The sequence below is a fragment of the Lichenostomus cassidix genome, chromosome 1, assembly GCF_008360975.1.
Source record: "Lichenostomus cassidix isolate B80296 chromosome 1, HeHo_3.0, whole genome shotgun sequence".
In the NCBI taxonomy this organism is placed as follows: Eukaryota; Metazoa; Chordata; class Aves; order Passeriformes; family Meliphagidae; genus Lichenostomus; species Lichenostomus cassidix.
In genome coordinates this window covers 21,274,208-21,298,833 of record NC_139479.1, presented here as the reverse complement: position 1 = coordinate 21,298,833, position 24,626 = coordinate 21,274,208, and the positions used below count along the sequence as shown (strand labels likewise).

Below are 24,626 nucleotides of genomic sequence, written 5' to 3'. Positions count from 1 at the left end.
CTGATATTGGCACACTTTTCTGGCCATGCAGCACAAATCAAATTTTCTAGTCATGTCCAACTGAGGATTTAATCTACGCTTAAGGAGGAGCAACAGATCTTACTCCCTTGATGCCCAGACAGTAGAAGTTTGTAATGACATTCTAAGAAATGTGGAATACAGCATTAAGAAAATTGACAAGGTGAAAGGAAACACAGTGATCCAGATGATGAAAGATGGATAGAGAAAAAAACCACAACTCTGGGCAAACAGCAAGTGAAAAAAAGAGGAAACAAAACAAGAAAAGAAAATGGGGATGACAAATAAACCACAGTGAACACATTACCAGCAGGGAGAGAAGAAAAAATGACAACATGAAGGAAAGTGGAAATCCTCAGCTGACACAGCAGAGCTACAAAACAACTGTGAAAAATGCGATCTACTATATAGTGTGGCCTTCTTGGCCACCTGGGCACATACTGGCTCATAGCCAGCCAGCTTTCAAACAGCACCCCCAAGTCCCCTTCAGCTGAGCAACTCTCAAACCACTGTTCCCCAAGCCTGCGGTTTTTGCAACCCAAGTGCAGAAACCTGACCCCCAGCCTTATTGATCCACATACAAGTGGCCTCAGTCAGTCCAGCCTGCTGAGTTCCTTTTGCAGAGCCTTCCTGTGGTACAGCAGATCAATACTCCTATCCAGTTCAGGATCATCTGTGAACTTACTGAGGATGCACACAATCCCAGCATCCAAATCATCAACAGAGACACTAAACAGGACTGTCCCCAATACTGAGCCCTAGGAGCACCACTGGTGCCCAGCTGCCAATTGGATGTAAATCCATTCAACACCGCATTCTGCGCCTGACTATCCCGCCAGGTTTTCAACCAGCAAAGACTACATCCATCCAAGCCAAGGACAGTTGCCTCAGAAAAATGCTGTGGGAGACAGTATCCAATGCTTTAGTGAAGTCTGGATAGACAAGATCCACAGCCTCTCCCTCATCCCTAGACAGGTTACTTTTTGATAGAAAGAGATCAAGTTAGTCAAACAGGATCTGCCTTTCATAAACCAATTTGTGAGTATCAGCTAGGACTGATTCCCTGGCTGTCCAGCACACAGCATGTGATTGCACTCAGGATGATCTGCTCCATGACCTTACCCAGTACCAAGGTCAGGCTGACAGGCCTGTAGCTCCCCAGGTCTTCATTCTGACCCTTCTTGTGAATGGGCATTACATTTGCTAATTTTCAGTCAACCTGACCTTCTCCAGTTAACCAGGACTGCTGGTAAGTGGTTTAAAATGGCTTGATAAGCTCTTTCACCAGCTTCCTCAGTGCATCCCATCTGAGCCTATAGACTTGTGGGTGTCTAATTTGCTATAGGTCAATCAGTAGCAGGTCACTAACCATTTCCTCCTGGATTATGGGGACTTCACTTTGCTCCTCATACTCCCCCAAATTCCAGCTCTATGAGCTGTGCTAAGGACAACTGCTTTTGGTATTAAAAGGAGGCAAAGAAGCCAGACTCAGGCAAGAAATGCCAAAATAGCTTGTTTAGGGTGGGAATCCTACCCAATTAAGCAGAAAATATGACATATTTCAGTTTATTGACATTACTAGAGAAATTAGCACTTTCCTAAGGTTAGTTTCATATATGAAAGGTATACAGACTCATACACAGACAAAGACACAAAACAATTTTCAGTAATAATATCAAGAGTTAAGGAAAAAGGGATTCTACCTATTAGTCTGTGAACTATGACTGCTGTGCTATGATGTTAGATCCATCATTGAAAAGGCTGGAATATGTAAATAGAGAGTCACAGATTTAAATTAGAAATGAATCTTAAATAGAAAACTGTAAACATTCTAGAAAGGTTTTTAGATATATCAAAACCAGTTTGATGATCATTTATATGTATACAGTCAGCTATTTAATATGTCTTTATATATTGAGTCTACAGGAAGGAATGTACTTGTCTTGTCTTTATAACTATCCCTAATAGTGTTGTACTTTTTCCATATTTTTTTACTGCTTCAACTGTTAGAAAAACGCATACAAACTTGCTTGCAAAAATTCCTATTTGGAAGTACCAACCCTCTCAAACAATTGAAAACAATCAATCCAAATCAGAATATTAAGTTTAAACTGACAACTTCTGGCAGCATAACACACAAAGAGAAGTCAAGGAAGATCTGAAATCACATATGCTCATACGTGATTTCATTATTGGCAGAGGAGTGTAATTTGAGGCTAATGAGACATTTATGACCTTTGAAGAAAATGCAGATTGAAGTTAACATTGATGTGTATCTAGAAACACCACTGGTACTTGTTTATAAATCTGTGCCCCAAGCCACACTCAGAGATGCTTAAATAGGCTATGAATCAGGCCTTCAAGGCTAAACTGATGGTTTCCAGGATCTGCAGTTACCACTTTTTCAACCTGATGAGAAGATTGTCAGTAGCTCTACACTTACTCTGTAGCTGCTACGGAAATAGAAAATATGGTTTACAACTCCTCTTTGCTCCAGTGTAGAATAGCAAACTAAAGTGATTTCAAGTTTTTCTGACCTACTTGTCCAGGTCATGAACAGTTACAAGAAAACTAAACAGAAATATAAATTCTATGAACACAGGAAACTGAAGATTGCACATATATCCTAGGGTTTCTCAGGCTTTATCTAAAACAACTAGGGCACAACAGTGCACCTTAGCTTTCAGTCGTTGGCCACCTTTAATCTCTGGCCCTCCTTTCTTTTTGGTACATACATAGATCTGACCTCAACAGAGATTCACAGTTAAAAATTGATTCACAGTTAAAAATTCCTTCAAGAATTAAACTGAGAAGAAAGTGATACAAATTTAAGAACTATGACATACCCTTGCTCAAGTGAAAATAAATGCCAACTATACAAACATCACTATGGACCTTGAAGTTGGTTGTAGTTGTATGATTAGAAGTAACTGCAAACAAAGTTAGATAATTTACTTTTTTTTTTTTAATATGGAAAAAAAGCCTGAAAAGCAATACAAATTACAAACAAACAAACTAGGCAGGGTTTTTTTTCTTTCTTTTTTTTTTTTTTTTTAAAGAACATGCTGCATTTAGCCTTCTATGAATTTCTATAAGGGAGAGAAATAGACAGGCTTAGATAGTGTCAGTGGATCCCTCAGGTTAGAAACTACAATCACCATTTACTTTTCAGAAAATGGGCACACATTTCTTTCATATCATTGCTTCTTGCCTGGGGCTACCACTCTTATTCTGACTTTCTAAATCTCATACACTATCAAAAAGAACAATGGGATTATAAGAAAAAGCTATGTAGTCCCTACAATGTTTTTGAAAACTGCAATTTTCTCAATAATGAAAGCAATTTGCAAAGCAAGCAGAGGGAAAAAAAACATGTGATTATCACTCCTTTCTAAGAAAAAACAAAGAAATTCACCTCAGCATTCTCTAGAAAATGAGCTGTTTGGATCTAATAAAAGGTGGTTGTTGAACAATCACAGATATGATTTCTCATTTTTTCCTGTATTTAAAATTATAAAAAACCTTTATGGCCAGAAGGACCCAAGACTAACTGGGGATGTTCAGTTAAAACAGTTGCACTTATCTAACCGACTTTTTGAACAGTAATTTCAACTGCTATTTCATGTAAGCATAGAAGAATTTCAGTGGTTAGACAATTTTCATTACACTTTCTGCTTCTTGAGATAAATGATGAAGATTGCAAATAAATATGAGGTGTCAATATTAGGAGGGAAAAACATGGCATAAAGTGATTACAAGCATAAACCTGAAATAACTAATAATCCCAAAATTACAGGTGTGTTCCATTCAGATCAAACCTTGATCTGATTTTAAATTTCCCATCATTGAACGAACACTGTAGCCATTCAAATGTCAAACTGCAGCTGAAAAGTCTTAAGAAAATACTATGTTTCTAGCACATATATTAGAGAAATGTACAAAAAATAGCATCAGTACAATCTAGCTCAACCGATGGCATCATTTCCAGATTTTACTTCTGACACAACCTTGTAAAAGAAACATAACAGATTCTGGGTCTCTCTGTTTCTTTTATGCACCTCTGTTTACTTAAATTCAGATGTGTTACTACAAAAATAAGAAGATTATGATCTGAAACAAGATGTTCAACCCTGAGTTTCTGTAAGGCAAAAGCTCCCATAGAGTAAAATGTCTTATGCCTGGAGCAAACCACTAATTTATGGATATGAGAAAAAATTAAAACATGCACACAAAAATCAGTATTTTATACATTAGGCTTACAGAATAGGCCTCCATAATTTGAATAAACCCTCAAAAATCAAAGTTCATTACCTACAACCACTGCAAGACCTTAAAAAAAAGCATTTCTAACATGGAATGAGTCTTACCTCCTCTCCAACAAGAAAGGTTAAATAACTGAAAAGAAAATTCCTTAAGGGAGTCTATCAGGTTTTGTCTAAGTATTATACAAAGAAACTCACAGGTCTCAGTTCTCTCTTTCTTGTCTTCACCACTGAACTTGAGTGCAAGCCCTTGTCAAGGATGAAAGAAACTAAAACTCTTGTCTGAACCAACTGAGAAACTGTCTAAGGGACTGATTGATATGCAATTTGATCTCTTGAGGCTATTTAATGATTAGAATTTGATATCTCCCTCTTGGCATTTCAGTCTCAGAAGACACTAAAAATGTCACAATAACCAGAAACAGGGTGGGAAAAGCAATTTAAACCATCTGGGCATGTGAACACATGCAAACACAAACACACACACATATACACCACCCCCCCAGTATACTATGCGGCCAAAAAAAAGTTGCTGCTTTATTACACAAATTCTTAGAACTGAATTACTCAGGAGACATAGGCAGGACATTTTCATTGCATTACCTGGTTCAGTTACCAAGTGGTGATACTGCCTTCATTCATATGATAATATCACAATTATGCATTCATTCTGGAAATGGGAGAGTTGAGTGGCTACCCTCATTAACCTGAAGAAATCTAAACCCACACCTCCCTCTTTCAAGTTACAAATATTAGTTTTCAAATAAGGCTGTGATAGCTATGAGGACTGTGTGAAGCATTCTCAGTTCTGAACCAAAAGATTTCACTGTGAGTTTCTTACCCTTGGACTATGAGAAAATGTTGGGGTGGGTGATACCATCTCAGGAACTGCTGAGGAGCTGAGTGGTTCCAACACAGCAGAACCCCACTGGTGGAAGCCTTCTTAGTCCTCCCCCCTGGAGAACACGATGGTTCCTCCCCAAATTATGTAAATCCCCCCAGCTGTAACCTAACCCCTGATTGCATGCCTTCCTCCTCCCATTGGTTGTGGTGTTCCCCCAGCCTCCTCTCCCCTGACCCTCCAGCCGCCCCTTTAAATGTAGACGGCTGGGGTGTCTGGTCCTCTTTTAGCCCTGGAACCCTTCAGAATAAACTCTGGAACCTCCGGCTGACTGAGCGCTCTGAATTCTTTGTCTTTGGTAACGCATGAGTTATCCAACTCCGTGGGTGAGTGAGAATATGTGCCTTACACCGGCACGGGTGTGAGAAAGGCTTTCCTGTACAGCACCAGGCAGTGCTGGCTGGAGTGATCTCTCAATAGCCATAGAGACACTTTCGGTAAACGCAGAGGCCTGGTTCCACCCCTCCTCCCCCTCCGCGTTAAGAAAACTCTAATGTTGCATTTCCATGAAGTACAAACTCCCTTGGACAAGTATTCTCACTTTCAAGCAAGCCTTATGCAGTTTGTAGAAGAATCATTTCATTAAATAAAAATTTTGACTGGAGATTATCTTTACTATGCTTTTTCATCATCGCATTTTATCAAATAAATCTTCCCCTTATGTTTTCTTTATTTGCTTGAAAGTGGAACACTTCCCCAGCATAAGGGAAGAGCGTCCTCCAGCTTCTTTTCCTGTGTGCCGCTCCTCCTAACTTAGTGGGCTTTCATCTGCTAAATGCTTGAACCTCTTAAATATAAGAGGTGAGAGAAAACATGTCACAGCAAGATAAGTCCCCACAAAATGCTGTGAAAAATGGGGTCACCAGAATCACTCACTAGATTTTTGCTAAAGCAACGAAGCTGGCAAAGGCGCTGGAACACAAGTCTTACGAAGAGCAGCTGAGGGACCTGGGGTCATTTTGCATGGAGAAAAGGAAGCTTAGGGGTGGACATTATTGCTGTCTCCAAATACCTGAAAGGAGGATCCAGCGAGGTGAGGCTCATTCTCTTCTTCCAAATAACAAGCACTAGAACAAGTAGAAATGGCCTCAAGTTGGAGCAGGGGAGGTTTAGATTAAATATTAGGAAAAGTTTTTCAACAAGGTTGCTAAGCATTTGAACAGGCTCCCCACAGAAGTGATGAAATCACCATCCCTGGAGGCTTTTGAAAGACATGTGGATGTGGCAGTTAGTGACAGGGTTTAGAGGTGGGCATGGCAGTGTTGAATCTTAGAAGTCTTTTCAAACCAAAACAATTCTGTTATTCTATGAATCTTAGATGACATTAACAGAAAAACCATTCCTGTCCTGCCTGCTGCCTTCCCCTCTCCCCAGCAAACACAGTTTAAAAGCTTGCCTAGAAGAGAGTCTGTGGCATTTACACTGCTTAATGTCTTATCTATGCTGAATTCAATAATTAAGTATAAAATCCTTACATTTCTAGTTGACATAAGTACTGGGAGCCGTTGGTTATAATACATAGTGTGGACCCCTAAAAGCTAAGCATAATATTACCATACAGAAGTCCCACTATGGATCCACACCTTAGGCTGTTTTCAGGCCATGTAATAAACACTGGAATTCAGGGTCTAAGCAGTGAACAAAACAGGGCTAGAGCATGGACTCCAACACTGTCCTACTATAATATTCATCTCTCCCAGCTGATGCACAAGCACAAACAGGGAGTAGGATAGGCCAGAGGTATTCCTCAAGAGACAGCTTTGTTTTTCTTTTTACTAAGAAAGATTTTCACTATAGAGATGCAAGCTCTGCTATGTTGTGTGGCCTCAGGGGCAGAGAACAGGACCTGGACCATTTTACTTACCTAAGAGATACAAACTCGTGGGCAGCACCAGAGATATCTTCCCTCAACACTGATGGATGCTTGTCCTGGAGTGACATTATGAAACCACTTTATTCCTTACCTGCCTGCTTAATGCCCACAGCTGCTGTACCTTTAAGGCAGACCAGGTGGGAAGGGCAGAGCCGGGGTCAGTTTAACAGCCAACCCAATGGTCAGTTCAACCCAGCCACACCTGGGGTCAGTTTAACGGCCAACCCAATGGTCAGTACAACCCAGCCGCACCTGGGGTCAGTTCAGTGGCCAACCCAGCGGCCAGTACAACCCAGCCACAGCTGGGGTCAGTTCAACGGCCATTCCAATGGTCAGTACAACCCAGCCGCAGCAGGGTTTGACGGCCAACAGGCCCTGGTGGCGGGGCTGCAGCCGGGTCTGTTCAACCGATCGGGCACATGCAGGGCAGCTATAAAGCGATTCGGCCTAACAGCCATGGGTCAGCGGCTCTCCGCCGGGTCTCGCAGGGAGTGCACTGGCCGCGGTACTGGTCTCTGCACTGCTTTTTCCTTAATAGTTTTCAAAAAGGTTTTGTTTGTTTTTCTTCCCCTCCCCCTGGCCTCCCTACCCTCCTTCCCTTGTCTCCAGCCCGGGGAGCCTGCGGGATGCCTCGGCCGGTCCGAGCTCCGAGGAAGGCCATGCCCGTGAGTGAAGGGCACAGTCACCACAATCCACCAGCTCCGCCCACCGTGTTGTTGGCTCCTTGCAAGCGCCCTTTTTCCTTTTTGGTTCTCTTTGTTTTTCCCCAGTTTCATTTGGTGTTCATAAATTCGTCAGTCTTTCCAGTGTTAATAAATAGTTCTGTTCCTTTTTCCTCTTTGATTTGCTGTTGTTAATTTGTTTCATTGGCGGAAGGAAGAGGGGAAGCCCCTTTTCCCTTGGGAGGGAACACCTTTGTCTTCCAAACCGAGACAATGCCTAAACTCCAAGTTTGACTGTGCCTACTTTTATGTACACTTTTTGCTTAAACATGGAAAATGAGGGGGCAAAAAAGAGGTTACCTTCCCTGAGAAAATTAATGATACATGTCTGTCATCTCACATCAGAGGTATTGACAAACCTGTAATGTGAAAACATGTCGATAACAACAGCAAAAGGGAGATTTTTTTTCCAAAACAACAGTAAAAGCTTGGTTAATATTAAGCAGAATCCAATAACAACATGTAGAAATCTAAGAAATGGACTTCTGAAATTCCATCACCTTGGAAATGCAAATTCTAAATTTTTTACAAAAACTAGGAAGATGATATGCTACAAAGATAAATTCCATATAGTTCAAGCTTGAAAAATATGTCTTCATGCCAGTTACTTGAGTTTTGTATAGGTTTTTTATCACTATTTTCTATTGGTTGCCAAAACATGCACCAGGAAAATCAGGAAAGCTAAGCTTGGAAAAGCTATCCAGTCTTTTGCAGGTAGTTTTCTGTTCAGTTAAAAAGGTCCTCCATTTCAAATCTCACACTCCCAAATGATAAAAATCAAACAATCTTTCATGGTCTTCAAACAATTCCAAGAAAAATCTCAGAATAATAAATTAATGCTTTTCTCTTATGTAAAAAAATATATTTCTTGAAATTATCTGCATGACAACCTCTATCATTCTACTGTATGGGGAGATTCAAAGCCATCTTACATGTAGGTAATTATATTTTCTTGCATCAAAAGGTTTTCAGAAATCTAATGTAATATACCGTATTTGATTTGTAATGTGTAGAGCTGTGTGTGAGTCAGAAATGGAATCCAACAAAAACCACAGAAGCTGTCATTTCTCCTCCTGCTCATTCTTCCACTCCAATTATTGGAATCTTTCCATCTTTGCCCAGCACAATGAAAAAGTACCTTCTCTACCTTGGAAACAAACACTAAAAGTGCATGTTCATCTCCCAAACTGTATATGACAAAGTCAGATATTCTGTCTGTACCAGAAGCATACACTTCAGGCCGCAATTCTTCCTACTGCAAGGTAGGAACTGACATTAAATATTAGTTGACGTCAACCACTATGAAAACATCCTGAAGATTATGTTTCAAAAGCCCAAGTGATTAGCTTAGATTAGGCAGTTAACTCTCCTAACTGAACTGTAGCAAGATGATTCTTTCTTTCGCTGCTTACCAATATATACAGAATTAACTTTATAACCACAGAGTTAATAAACTTTGCAAGTTTCCTGTTTGTTTCATGGATGAACAAAGTCCTCACAACTAAAATCAGGAAGAGCTTATTCTGCTATGAGTTTCTTAACACTTTTTGTCTGTTCTCTCATTAATTGTGCTGATAGTTTATCAAAGATAATGTAACATGCATCTGGAGGAAATTCAGTGTACACAGTTTAGACTGTAAATTCAGATATTTTCTCACCTGCCATTCAATTGATTTTATCCTCTGGGGCTTTTATTTTTTTAATTGTTGTTGCCATTATTATTGTTATTCCAATAGCAGTCTTTAATTTATTTTAAGAACTGCTGCAATGTATCTTCCTTGGTGCAAAATCATATCTCTGCAAACAAGTTATTTCATTTTTGCCATCTTCACCTAATACTAGCCTTTACTAATATAGAACTAATAGGTTTGTGGAATAACAGTATGATGTTAGAAATATTTGGGTTATTTATTTTTAAAAAACATGTTTCCCACGATTTTTTGGTTGCAATGAGTGGCATTTATGAATGACTTTCTAACAAGACCCATAAAATATTGTTATTATCATATTATTAAGCACACACTATCTGTTTTCACATTACTGCAAAACTACATGGCCACTTTATAATTTGAGGAGAAATAATTTTTAACAATATGATTCCATGACAAAACATTATGCCTTGGTGCCTTTTCAAGACCCACCCTACTCTTGTTCTCCCCTGCTTAAAAATGTCCTCTTATAAAAGTACTTTCTATACTTTTCCTTTTTTGCACATAGCCTTCTCAGTCCATTTCTAATTCTCAGATCTCTCATACAGAGTGCACACCACTAGCATGTTCTTTCCTCCAAATCATAATTCTTTCCTATGACTCTTTTCTTCTCCTGGTCATTTGTTTTTAGCTTACTTTTGTATACAGGAAATTTTATATGCCCTTCAAATGAATCAGTGTAAAATTGATTTTTAATTTGTAGAAGGCATTAATTTCATTCATTTTGTGAAGGGTTTCTGGTTTTCTTTATTTATTTGGTTTTGGGTTGTTTGTTTTTTTCCTTTTTTTCTTGTATCATATCAATATGAGATTACATTGCAGGAAAAAAAAATAGAAGACAATTTGCAGCTGTCAGGTTGAGTAGGAAGGACTGATCTATTTTTTCCTGCCCTCGGTCAACTGATTTAGGTCAGGATTGAGAAAAAATATACGTTGTCACATGGCAGGAGTTACAGCTTCCTGTATGCTTCTATTATATCATCTTAAGAAATCTCACTAATAAAACATAATACCAACCAAAAATATCTACCACAAACTAATGCAGTCAATTAATAGAACAGATGGAGGTCAGGGCAGACAATTAAATCCCTTTGACAGAGAAGATTATTCTACCTCATATTGGAGATATGTCAGTAATTCCTGTGTGATCTGACTTACACTTTTATTCTTCAAAATAATTCCTTCCATAATGCCTTCTTTAGCATGAGAGAAAAAGATCCACCATCTAAAGGTCTTGCTTGCAGCTGTATATAATTATTTAAATGGCGGGAAAGTGCACGTGTGTTTTTTCAGGAGTATTCTTACTGATTCTCAGAACAAGCAAATCAAATGTAATTTTTGCCTTTGTTTAGACAGCTGCTGCTCCTTAAAGTCTGTCCCTCAAAAGGATGATACAGCTATCACCTTGGCAAGGTGCTAACCACTTTTTTTTTTTAATTTAATATTGTCTTCTACAGACATTGAAGATAACCATCCAGGAGTTCTGAGTTATTATTTTTCTGGCCCCGAATTTCATCATTTTTGCAACAATTATCTTTCTTAAATTCTTGCACCAAGATGGTTGTATTTCTGGACATGAAATCTACACTGCCAGTAATACAAACTGTAAGTGTGGTTCCCATATTCTGGCTAGATCAATTACATATTTTGCGTTTCAAAGAAAAAAATTTTCACTACCAGAAACTGAGGGGTTTTTTTTTTCTGATGTTGCTGATTTCTAGCATATTGATTTCAAATGATAAACAATAAACAGCTATAGGACAAAATTGTTCAGCTTAGGAATTAATTGTCCATGAGATAATTTTTCACAGAAAAAAAACCCTGTATCAAATGAGTTCCAATTTGTTTTTAGATAAAGGTCAACACAACTTTTGATAACTCTTTAACCCTTTTTTTAAAGTTAACTCATAGCATACTAAGGTAACATTTAAATTTAAACAAGCTCAGAGTAAGTTGCACTAATACTACCCTAATATTTAAAAGCACTGAAAATCCATATTCCAAAAGACGATGAAGCTGCCAAGAGAGTGATCTATTAGTGTGATTGCTGGGATTGCTCTGTCCCAGCTCCAATTTTCACTGGTGAAATTCTAATACATCCATTTTCTTTGTCAAGTTCATCTATTGAAACTCCTGCTTTGTTAATTAATAAACTCAGATTGCTTAATTTCTGCACTATCCTAAACACTTTGTCTTTCAGATATATATTCTTTTATGAATTCTGCTCTCAAATTAATGCACATTTTATGCTGAATAGATCAGATCTGAATTTCTTGTACCCTAATGTAGCTTATTGCCTCACTGTTTACACTTTTTAGTTTTGATGGCTTCTAACAAAAACAGATTCTATTTCTGCTATTGTTAGAACTTCAAATGGGAGCCTCACACCATTCCACTCAATGAGTTTTATTTCACTAATACTTTATAAAAATATTAAATCAAAACTATTTCAGTAGTCTTTATTTACTTCTGTTTCATTTGGTCTAATGAAGTATATTTCTTTTAACTTTCTTCCTTTAAACAGAACTGCAGTAACAACAGAAACGCTAAGTCTCTAATTATTCATCCCCTAACTTTTCTAGTAACTTTTCAGTCCTTTTTGATACTTCCATGTAATGAAAGTGAAAGGATCGTGCTGTTATTTCAAATCCATGGAAAGAAAAATTGAATTGCTCTTAAATGAAGATCACACAGGATCATAGATTGGTTGATGTTGGATGGGACATCTGGAGTTCATCAAGGAGGGATACCTGCAGCCTGTTTTGGTGACATTACTTAAGTAAGAATAGACTGCACCTCAGTGTACCACTTAGATTGCTCTTTATTCACAGCTAGTTTTCAGGGACTTGCATCTCATCCTTGTGAATCAAATTCATGATATATGTCTACCCATACGAGTAGTCTCAATGGTATGACAGAGCATAGGAAATATCCCCTGCATACCTTTAAAGCAAAGAAAAAAGCCTCAAATTATAGAAACAATAAATTTTTTCCATATAATTAACTTCATTGACTGCAAACTACATTACAATTACATGTGTTGTTTAGTTCCAGATAAAAGAGTTTTGTTTCCACCATGGAGAGACAAACCAGAATTTTAATAGATATTTGGTTGCAGATTATTAATGTCTTACCCCTAGAAAAAATGCAGCTTTTTAAGATTATAACTAAGCACCAAATTTTGTCATTTACTTCCTGAAGTCATATTGAAACAAAAATTTAAGCTGGTCTTTCTAACATTCTGTGAATAGTTGTGTAAGCTTTAAATCCATGTTCTTGCTGTGAGCGCAGATGGGCAAATCTCCATTGCTATTAATACAGCTGCAACCAGGTGAAAAAGAGAATGGTGCTACTTCATACATCTTCAGAAGAAATAGAGCCTGTAATGAAAGCTGACAGAATCTGATTTTATTTAACCTGAGTACTTTCACCTACAGTCAGATATTCTGAGCTTTTTTTAAGTTGTGCATGACAATATTACCATAGTTGTGTTGTGTTTCCTTTCTCTGGCTTTAACTTGGAAAAGAAAAATGGAATGCAAAGGTATATATGTGTGGCTAGCACAGTTTTTTTCATGAGAAGTTTTCTTGTGTTTTGTAAATAAAGATAAAGTTTGGATGTTTTGGAACAATGTCCCAGAACTTGGGCAGTGCAGGCCTGGCCAATCAGGCCTGGGGGAAGGCTTCTAACTGACCAATCTGGGTGACTTTTGAGAACTCTATAAATGTGATGAAATCAAAACAATAAAGGTCATTCCTTCTTGCCACTGAGAACCGATGCATTCATTACTCTGCTAGCTGCTCAACAGCAACATATATGAAAGAAAATGTGTGGGGGGGTGTTGATAATAAACCTGGTAGGAAGAGTGGTTTAGATGCTTTCAGCTTCCATATTTAAGATACAGTAGAAAACATTATGTGTGTGTGTGTGTGTGTGTGTGTGTATATTATATATATATATATATATATATATTGCACAAAATCAACAGAAAATAAAACCAAAATAATGCTCTAAAAATGCTGTACAATACAGCTATCTGGGTCTAAATTGGCATGCAATTAAAGCTAAATGTATTTTATATTCATATATACAAACAAACATATTTACCTTCCGAATCAAATAGTAATTTTCAATTCCAAGTAATTTCTGCAAGCATTTTGGCTTCCTGCTGGCAAAAGCATTTTATTTTTTTCTTTCAAAAAAGGAAGAAATATGCCATCATCTTCCCTAGTCACTCAACAGCTGTATCAATTTGTTTTCAGGGCAGTGATTAGCATAATTGTGGTGGATTACTTGCATTTGGCACAGAATGGAAATAATTCAGTATTTTAGCAGATATGACATAGGATGTATGAGATATCCGGGCCCTCTGGAGTGGTGCTGTAAGTTTTTTTCCTAAAACTGTACTAAAAGTCTATTTTTAAAAATCCAAATCTGTCTGAAAGAACCAAAAACCTTAATTCTTCTGATGTGCTGTTTGATAAACAACCTCATACTATGGCTAGGGCACACAACCATGAAATCAGCTGCAAATAGCTACACTGAGGGCATTACTCACAAGGGTTTCAGTGCAATATAATTTCTTTAAAAATCAGAAAAAAACCAAACAGAATGTGATTCCATCATTACTGATTTTCTACTTTATCTCCAAATTCCATTTCCGATGCTGAGGTGCACCCAGTGCTACCTTTAGTCTTATGTGAGCATTAAAATCGATCAGTTATATATATACTCAAGATGTTTATCTTAATATTCTTGCATGTTTTATAAACATGCATAGATAATCACTGTATATTATTAGGCAGAAATATCATAAAATTAAAAAATTGTTTTGGTTGCGATGGACCTTTAAGACTATCTAGTTCCAACCTCCCTGTCATGAGCAGAGATGCCACCCAGTAGATCAGGCTACTAAAAACCATCCAACCTGGCCTTGAGCACTTCCAGGGTTGGGGCATCCACAACTTCTCTGGGCAACCTATTCCTGTGTCTCGCCAGCCTCACTTCCTTACAGCCCCTCTAAATCTATGCTCTTTCAGTTTCAAGCCATTTCCCTTTGCTTCCTGTCACTACAGGCCCTGATAAAAAGCCTCTCTCCACATTTTTTATCAGCCCTTTTTTAATATATTGAAAGGCTGTAGTAAGGTATCAAGAGCCTTCTCTTCACCAGGCTGAACAACTCCAACTGTCTCAGTCACAGGTGAAGTGGTCCAGTCCTCCTATCATCTTTGTGGCCGTCCTTTGGACCCACTCTGACATGTCCATGTCTTTCTCGTGTTGAGTACCCCAGAGCAGGATGTAGCATTCCAAGGTGAAGTTTCACCACAGCAATTGGCAGAATCACCTCTATCGACCTGTTTGGCTACTTCTTTTGATGCAGCTCAGATACAGTTGGCTTTCTGGGCTGCAAGTGCACATTGCTGACTCATTAACAACTTCTCATCAACCAGTACTCCAAGTCCTTCTTTGCAAGGCTATTTTTAATCCATTCACCATCCAGACCCTACTGATAATGGATAGTGCCATGACCTTATACTGGTGTAAAGTACAGAATAAGGTGCAGGACCTTATGCTGATCTTGTTGAACTTCATTAAGTTTTCATGGTCTCATTCCTGCAGCCTGTTGAGGTACCCCTGGATGACATTTCTTCCCTCAAGTGAATCAATTGGACCACTCATCCACAGACTTGCTGAGGGTGCATTTAATCCCACTGTCTCTGTTACTGATCAAGATATTTAATAGCATAGTCCCAGTATGGACCTCTAAGAGACAACATTCTTTGCTGGTTTCCACCAGTAATAAATGTAGTCCTTGGTTTCATAAACGTAGATTACAACCTGTATAAAAAGCATAGCATGATATGGTCATCTCCTGTTACAGAAGCTGGAGCTGATGATCCCAGAAATCATCTTCTATCAGATGGTTCTATAAGAAACTTGCACTTTAGTGTGGAGAGCTCAAATTAATTTATGGGGACACCAGGAGGACATGGGATTTTGCTGTTACACAGAGGTATTCCTTTTATATGAAAACTGAGGGAGGTCAGAGCTGAACAGGTAAAAGGATATTTATTAAGAGATATAGATGGTCTTCCCTCCCCATCAACTACTGAGCTGTCCAAACAAACATATCACACTCTTGTGGTTAAAAACAAAGATGTAATGTGTTTTGAACCTTGATAGGACGCCCAACACTGAGTTATAATGAACTTTTTCTTAAGAGTCAAGAGTTCCTTGTAGAAACAGATGTAACAGATAGAACATCACTACCTGTTGTTCAGTACGGTAAATTTATATTATATGTCACAGTGATAAAATATTTTCAAGTTTAAACACTGAAATAGTAAAATTTGCACTCCTGTTCTTTGAACTTAACATGATTGAACTTTACATGAGTTGTCTGTGCAAAACAGTGTAATTATTTTTTATTTCACTTTTACTTAATACTCATGATGTTAGGATTCAGTGAACTCCCATTGTCCACGAAGTCTGTAAAATGTTGAAATTAAACAACTTTAACTATTCTCTGTTATTGCTGCACAATACTTTGTGTAATATTACGTTCAAATTAATTTTCAACAAAATAATTTATATTTATGGAAATGTTACTTAGATAAGAAAAGTTTATGCTTCTTAAAGATTAAAGACAATCATGATTCATACTTTTATAAGATTGTTTAACTATCTTCCCAAGGCCTTTAATAAAGCTAATGAATTTAGGTAGAAGTTTTAAAATTACTCAGTTTCACTGCCACCTGAAAGTAAACTTTACGATCTGAAAAGATTTGGTGTTTGTTATTTCATTTTTGAGTAATACTTTGAAATGCTCCATATTTCCATTTCTCATTTGGGTTCTTCAGAAACTCACATATTGGTGGAGGTCCTTAGAGTTTACCTAGTTCTAGGTACTTTAGGTCAGTTGTACTGAAATATATAACTAAATATTGGAATAAAAAATTAATGGATACATCACTTTGAATTCAGATGGAATCAAGGAATTATTTATATTCATTAGAGAATCTGAATGTTTTGATTCCACTATTCACAGCAGGTCTCTACCTTTAATGAAAAACATACCTTAATATCGTGATGTAATGGATTTGCTAAGATTATATTTACCAGAAACATCTCACAGCAAAGAATATGATGCAACTTAATTTATTTTTTCTAGATCAATCGAGACACAATTAACTACATTGGATTTAGGATTTCAAAATACTCTCCCTGGAAACAAACTTGTTGACGCTTAGAGAGCTGTGGAACAGCTACATCCTACAACCAAATCTAGACAAATTCTCATTAAAGCCTGGTGAAATTTCCAAACAGTAGGTGTTAAATTCAATTTACACTACTGTAATTTCTTGAAAAAGATGAAGTTTCAAATTTGGAAACCTACTGAAATTTTGAGCATCTGCCTCATTTGACATGACTAGACCATCAGTCTGGGTTCAGCTGGTAATTTCCTTAGTTCTTACTGCTTATGAATGTTTCAGTATGGAAAACACACCTTCTATCTTCACAAAAGAAAGAATTTAAATCTGGGTTCTTTCCTTCCTTCGTCCCTTCCTTATGTTTCAAAATTTAGAGAATTGGTAGGAGGAATGTACCTTCCAGAGGTACAATGTCAGCAGAGCCTATGTATCATAGCACAGGGCTTAGAAGCTTCCATAATTGCAAATATTTCACCAAGAGAAAAAATGGGGGGAGCATTTTTCTTCCACCTAAGAGGATAAAATCAGTGGGAGCCTAAAAAGAAAACCGGAGGAGTTGAAAACACTGCTTAACCACAGGTTGGACTGCTCAGCTGAGTGCACTTTCACGTACAGCCATAAACCCTGACAAGAGGAAGGCAAAGTTTCTTATCTGAATCCCAAGAGCTGAAAAGTAAGCTGAAGAGTGCTGACAGTTCTAAGAATGAGAATTATATTGTGCCCTGATTTTCCTCAAAGAATTAGGTTGATCTGTTTCCTAAAACTCCCAAGACTAGAACAGGAACGATTTATTTCTGCCTTCTAATATAAAGGCTTTATGTTTCCTTTACATTTGTTACCATAAATGATACAAGACAGAAGGTTTGATCAGAGTCTGAGAACATGATCAAGAATCTGACAGTATGTGGCTACATCAAAGAAACGACACAGCACTTCACAGACTACCACAGGGCTCCATCTGCACTTTCAGCTGTCAGGTTGGGATTCTAGGATAAAATCTCACCATTTAAACTCACTTACACTTCTGATGTAAGATCAAAATCTGAGGACAAAGCACAGGCCATTTGTTTGCTTCAATTTTTACTACTAATTTGTGCATTGCTAGAAAACACGTTTCGCATACTCCAAACATAAACTGATGTTTTCTCTTCTTGAGAAAGATCATACATTTATCACGTTGAAGAATTTTATCTGGAATTCTGGATGAGAAAGATAGCAAGTAAGCAGTTAAAGTGTTCAAGATGTGGGGATTTCTTTCTGTATTTCTCTTAAATATTAGAGCACAATATAGCCAAAGTCATAGCTACAATCTGTCCAAGCTACCGTATCTAGTTTTTTTTTGTCTTCCATTCATCCAAATGGATCCCTACTGTCTGCTGCAAATTCAACTTCAAGGTTAGTTTGGCTTGGATTATATATTTTCCTGAAGGCCTTCAGATCTATTTCTGTATATCTCCTTAAAAAATTCTCAATACAAACATTTTCTAGACAAAATAAGAAATTAAGAAATATTTTGTATTTCTGTTGAGTATTTTTGAGTTACCTCAGGGTTGGCAGTTGAACACAAATACTTCAGAAAATTAGCAAGCAGAGAAGCTGAAATAAATTTTATGCTCATTTATAACTTTATTTTCTGATCTGTTTTTCTTTGGTTGTTTTTTTAATGTATAGTCCAATTATCACCTCACATGAACAGGGAAATTTTCAAAAGGCACAGCTGGCTTCTGATGTTCACTAACTTGCAGTGTAAGTTAAAAGCCGGATATCAATAGGCTCCATCTCACTTTTCTGTTTTAATCTTGTTTGCTTCCTTTTCTTCTCTTTCTCTCCAACTTTCCTGCTGTGCATTATGAAGAACAAACAAAATGCTGAGAAAACAGAGAAAACTAAAATCACACCATCCCTCAGTTTCCCCCTTCAGACTCCTCTCCCCAGCTTCTGTGGTCTATCTCAGTGTACTGTGATAAATCTAGAGATGAGACTTTATCTTCTTGGAACACAGCTGTGGGTTATTCCAGGTAAATGTACCACAAATTGTTAGTTCCAAAGAAATTAAATTATTATTTCAACTTTGACTTCAGCTTTGTGCTCTTTGTATCAGCCTTGTATTCTTTATATCTGTTTCCTTGTTCCCAAAAAAAGAGTCATGAGATCTTGGAAGTAGAATAAGTCATTGAATTCTGTGTATGGCATTCACACATATTGCACTACTCACTCTCTAACCCCTAGGAGTTCAGCTTTTATCACAATCTGTGTGGATACTTAACTATTAAACAGGGTCCTGTTCATAAAGTATTTTTTATTCAATTACATGTAAATTGCTACAAATTGGAATAAACATGGTTCAGTGATGCAAAAATCCCAGGAATTTTCAAAGCTGTTATTTTCTTTGTCTGAATTTTACACTTCCCATAATGGTACCCTTGATTCTCATAACTAACCTGTCATACTTTGAGTTATTGCTTATTCACAACTTTATTATCACATGAGATATATTATTATTCCTTCTCCTCAAATTTGGGTCCCAGTGTCAACACGAAATTGAAACGTCATTGTACTAGAGCTAGCAAAATCATTACAGAAAAAGTCACCTCTGCTTCGAAGTTCATGGATAATATAAAGTGAAAAAGAAGAATGTGCACCAGAAAAACTTTTCTGGTCACTTGAACATGTCATTCCCTTCTCATTAATCAATGTGTCAGGCACAGTATGAAAGAATAGTGATTAGATTGAGGTGTTTTATGAATAGAATGTATTCCATGCATAGATTTCTAAATTAAACCCTTGCCACATATTTCATACTGACATAATAAGAATGCTTATTTATCCATGTGCATATATATACACATATACAACTATGTGTGTTATCTTTTTGCATGCTATTCATTCAAATACGTTCTTTCATATTTTGCTGACAAATGAGAGGAACAAATAGATCTTTATGGTAGCAATACGAAAAAGCAACCAAGGCTCTTTTTTAGTACAACCCCATAAGAACTCTGGAACTCAACCTTGTCTTGCAAACTGAAGACTGTCAGCCCTATCTGGCGCAATGTGACCTAGAATCCCCAAAGCTTATTGAGTAGCAGTGTCACAATAGCCAGGTTTAATCTTAGGTCTTTTAACTACAAACTGATTGGTATCATTCAATACCTATAGAACTGAAAAATAGTAACAATTCATGCTTATCATGAGTAAGCACATAAACAGCCCTAATGCTTAGAAAGCACTGTATTCAATGTCTCATTGGATGAACACATGGTAAACAAATATTTTAACTGGATGTATATATTGCAAAAATATGTCACACACATTGAAGAACACCAGCAAGAGACTTGCTATCATTTATTTTACATATTTTTATGAAAAAAATAATTGTTATGAACATACTTTTAGTGCTTACCACTGTGTTGTATTTTTGAGAAGGCTTCAGAATTCCCCCACAGGAGGCAGCATGATGTCATTTTAGTTACAGCAGAAATTTTTCCTGTTAGGAAAAAATATAGTGCTCTTCAGTAAATGAAGAAAAGAAATACATGCTTATGAGTCACAAATGGCAAAAGAAGAGGTTATTTAGTAAATAACCTGTAATGCTGTTTTTTTCAAGATTACAAAAAGAGAAATCACAATATTTATACCCACACAATAAATACATTAAGCATAGTGTATTGATTTCTATCATTAGAATTACTAGCAATATTTTTTTCTTTGCAGATTGATCACTGCTACAAAAACAGAATTGTCTTTAAACCTGTATACCAGAAAAGTATGCATTTTTGAGAACCTGACAAGGAAAGCAAATACTTTGAAATCCAAGAAACAGAAGAAATCATGGCAAAACACTTTGGTTTTAAATATTTCTGTAAACATATATTATGCATAGCCAAATATAAAACCTGAATATTCAAATACATTAAAATATATTCAAATTTATTTGAATACAAATAATCAAATTTTTTAAGCTATTCGACTATTGTTTATTCTTTCTTATGTGCAGTTCAAACCGGTAGTTTATACTTCAAATGAGATTTCAATGGATAGACTATTTCTGATTAATCTATTCATTTTAGATAGACTAAATACCAGTATTTACCAACAGTCTATTCTATCAAGACTATCTTGAGACACTGCAATTTAAAACTCAAACCTTCATAGTGTTAAGAAAGTTATTTCAGGTAATTTTAATAGTTTCCAAGACTTTAATAGTTGAAATATTTCTCTCCTATACAAAGCCAGCAGGTTTTATGGCATTTATTTATCTCCTGCACACATTTTGCTGGGGAAACTCATGTAACCGCTTGTGTATTTTTTTTTCTGTATTGCTCTTACAGTACCAAGGCACTTCTTATCATTTATTCTTATTTTCATTAAGTTGATCAGCACAGAAATTGTATCTCTGCAACTGAATGTCAATGAATACTGCCTCATGAATGGTTTGACTCTCTACAGCCAAACCACCCTTGTAAGTGCAATTCATTGTAACAGCTGCAAACACAGGCCTCAATTCTGTGTAAACACAGTGATTATCTTTATAAGTTGGAAATAAATACCAGTGGATGGCTATGTGAATACACGTCTGAAAAGGAGAAATTCTGAAATATGAAGCAAAGCAGAATTCCCTATGAAAAAGGAATGTGTGAAACACTCTAGCTAAACTGTCAAAGTGTCCATCTGGTCACTTGCTGCAGGGGAAGCCTGGCAACATCGCAGCTTTTCATACACACCCATTGAGGAATCAGATGTCGAAGTTTTAGGACAATCTTTATTCCAAGCTATGGTAATGTCTTAAATCTATCCACATGACAGTGGCACTTTCACTGGAGATTTCACTGCTCACGCAGACTTTGACAGCCATTCCAATTCTCCAATAATAGCATGTGATTAAACGTAGGATATAAGAAATAAGACGGGATTTACGTAATGGCTGTGAATGGCCACAATGGCTGTGAATGTGAGGAGAGGAGAGGAGAGGAGAGGAGAGGAGAGGAGAGGAGAGGAGAGGAGAGGAGAGGAGAGTAAACTGGTAAACACGGGGACTGCATTTACTGTCTCTCCATGGTACCAAAATAGTCTCCAGCTTTAAAGCATCAAAAATCAGTTAAGTTTGCCTTTGTATCTGTTGTTTATCCTTTTCACTTTCATATTGTCTTACACTGTCTTCTAGTTGTCCTTGCAAGATTGAACTTGATTTGCGATTACTAGGTTATAATTTAAACTTCATATACTTTAGTAAACCACAATGTCCATTTACAGATCCTGTTTAGACTTTACCTTTGCAATAGTCAATTGCATTCAAAAAAGCAACAGCAAGTACTTACTTCCTTTCTATCAGGGAGTATGGGCACACATTAAAAGACTAGCAGTTCAATTCTAAGACAAAATCATCTACATAATTTTTTCTTTTTAAAAGAGCTATTTTGTCTTCATATCTGTGAAAAATTATTTCCTCATAATTACAAAATTTTAGTAAAATAATATGAGAATCTGGAAGTACCTCTAACCATATTTTTCTGTAATCTATAACAGGTTTACTTGCCATCCCACAGATGCATTTGTCACTTAAATCTGATGGTTCTATAATGGCCCTAGTTTTAATGTTAACCAGTTTAAGTTTACTTACTTGAGTAGTTTTTTAGAATTACCACAACTGTCTCTGATTTTATAGGTGATACAAGAACCCAGTAATACTGACATTCTGTCATTATGTACAGTTATCTTAGTCTACTTGAGAAATAAAATCTCTGTCTCATAAAAAAATCTGTTTTGTTTTGAACATGATGACCCACTCTCTCCACTCTCTCCAGCTATCCCCAAAACCTCTGACAGCTCTTGGCAATACCTAGATATAAGTTAAAAATATTTGTTTATTCTTCAATGCTCAAATTTATTCAACACAATCACTGAATTATTGTAATTAACTTCTGTTTGAGCAGATAGGTTCATGAAGGCACTAAGAAAACATACCCTTTTAAATTTAATCTTAGCTTCTTTAAATTTTTGAATCTTTTGTACTATAAACAGAAAATCAGTGATTAAACAATGGGTCATAGAATATGCTGAGCTGGAAGGGACCCATCTGGATCATCAAGTCCAACTCCCAGTCCTGCGTAGGATACCCCAAGAATCACACCATGTGCCTGAGAGCATGGGTAAATGCATGCAGGCAGTTCTGTAATGTTTCCTCAGCATCAACAGTCCAGAAGTCAGAATATCTGTTAAGCAGATGTTGCTATTTCAACTCTTTAGACTCTTTCTAATATTTATTTATTTCAGCTCTGGGCAGTCTGGGAGAAAGGTGTTGTTCAGAAGAGGAAAACTAGTTAGAGTTAGATTTCCCAGAAGGAAATAGACACAGACCAGCCAGCGGAGCATCAGAGATATGCATATGAAATAATTTTTCCTCCTAATTAAAGTATATGTACGCAAAATAACTAAATCTGACCATAGGCTTCCTTTGTATTTAGTGGGGGGGGAAAAAGGCATCCTGAATTGTAGAAGATTTATTCATCTTCATGAGTCAAAGAGTGTGGGCTTCAAGTTAGAAAACGAACAACCCACTCTTCACATATACCAGCCGAGGTAATGTTGATTTTGAGATATCTACAAAATGAGTGGTGATATCTTAACTTCTTTACTTGAATCAAATATAATTAAGTATCAAATAATGCATAGGCAGTGAAATATAACTTTTCCTTTGCTTAACAGGCAGTAACTCTCTCTTTGCCTAAAGGGAGGAAATTCATCCAGAAAAAACCTCCCATTTCGCAGGCCCATTTTGCAACTTTAATCAAAAGCAGCACACCAGAAGACAGGAAGCCTCTCATCCACACACTCCCTCTCAATGTACATAGTCTGAATTACAGTCCTTGTCTTCAAGCAGATCAGAAAGCAATGTGAAACCTCTGTTTCTTCTTTCTCCCTCTGACACACATTCCTCATGATTCTCTGCTCATCTATTTCTGTTTTAAACAGTTGAACCTCTGAACCTTTCAGTACCTCTAGTCTTGATTTCTGCCTGTCCTATAAGGATGTCCCTGTGGTAGAAATAGTTAGAGAAAACAGGGAAAAAAGATTGATACTCCTCTGAAGCCAGAGATGAGGGACTGTATCCTCAGCCACAAATAACTAAAATATCCCACAAAACAGGAACAGGTGTGTGGCTTCAGAGAGAAAGTACAAGAAAGATTAGGATTGTATGAATCTTGGCAAGGTCTAAGGGTGGGAAAAAGTCAAGCAGAAACCAAAGATGAACAGAGGAAGTAGGCAGAACAGCCCAACACAAACAATAAACAGAGACTGCTCTTCAGAGAAAATGGGCTGCTACCCATACAGTGGCAGCAGCAAAGGAGCAGTAACACAGAAATGGAAAGGCTGAGGCCATCTCCACAGGATGCAGATGGGGAGGAGAAATGAAGCTGTGTCTAAGGCATGATGGCAGCTAGGAACAAGTGACGTGAATTTGCAGTGGTGTTTATTTTTTCCTTAAAGTACTAACATTCCTTGAGAAATGTTCTTGCCTTCAGAATTATCTGGATATGAACTTTTGCTAAGATGACTGGCAAAACACAGATTAATTTCTCATGTGGGCTACATCAGAATCATACTGAACCACCCATCCAAAAAAAGGTATGTGTGATATAGCAGATAAGAAAGATTAAAAACTCCTCTTCATCAGGAGACTAAATGAAGGTAAAGAGTTGAATAAAATAGACGTTTCATTACAAAAGAAAGGATGAAAGGATGACAATATTGGTATAATGAGGTTCCAAACAAACCTAATAATTAATACTACAGGTCAAAAACCTGAAAAGTTGCAGAAAAAGAAAAAAAAATCATGCTGAGGGAAAAAAAACCCAAACCAAACCTAAATAACAACTGAATAATCCCCAAGAACAAAACAAACCCAAAATACAACAAGCAGGCTGGAAGC

General features: G+C 37.1%; 1 protein-coding gene across 8 annotated transcripts in view; it reads right to left on the bottom strand.

Moving 5' to 3' along the window:
* Nucleotides 1-24,626, bottom strand: part of NLGN4X (neuroligin 4 X-linked) — a 161,559-nt gene that overhangs the window by 112,931 nt on the left and 24,002 nt on the right. For 4 of the 8 annotated variants that reach the window (XM_085052660.1, XM_085052710.1, XM_085052717.1 and 1 more), the window contains exon 2: nt 20,100-20,183. The gene's annotated coding sequence lies outside the window, so the exon portion shown is untranslated. Of the gene's footprint in view, nt 1-1,140; nt 1,163-7,045; nt 7,123-7,145; nt 7,349-20,086; nt 20,184-24,626 lie in introns of those variants that run through there. The other 4 variants (XM_085052670.1, XM_085052685.1, XM_085052694.1 and 1 more) reach the window with 4 other exon arrangements.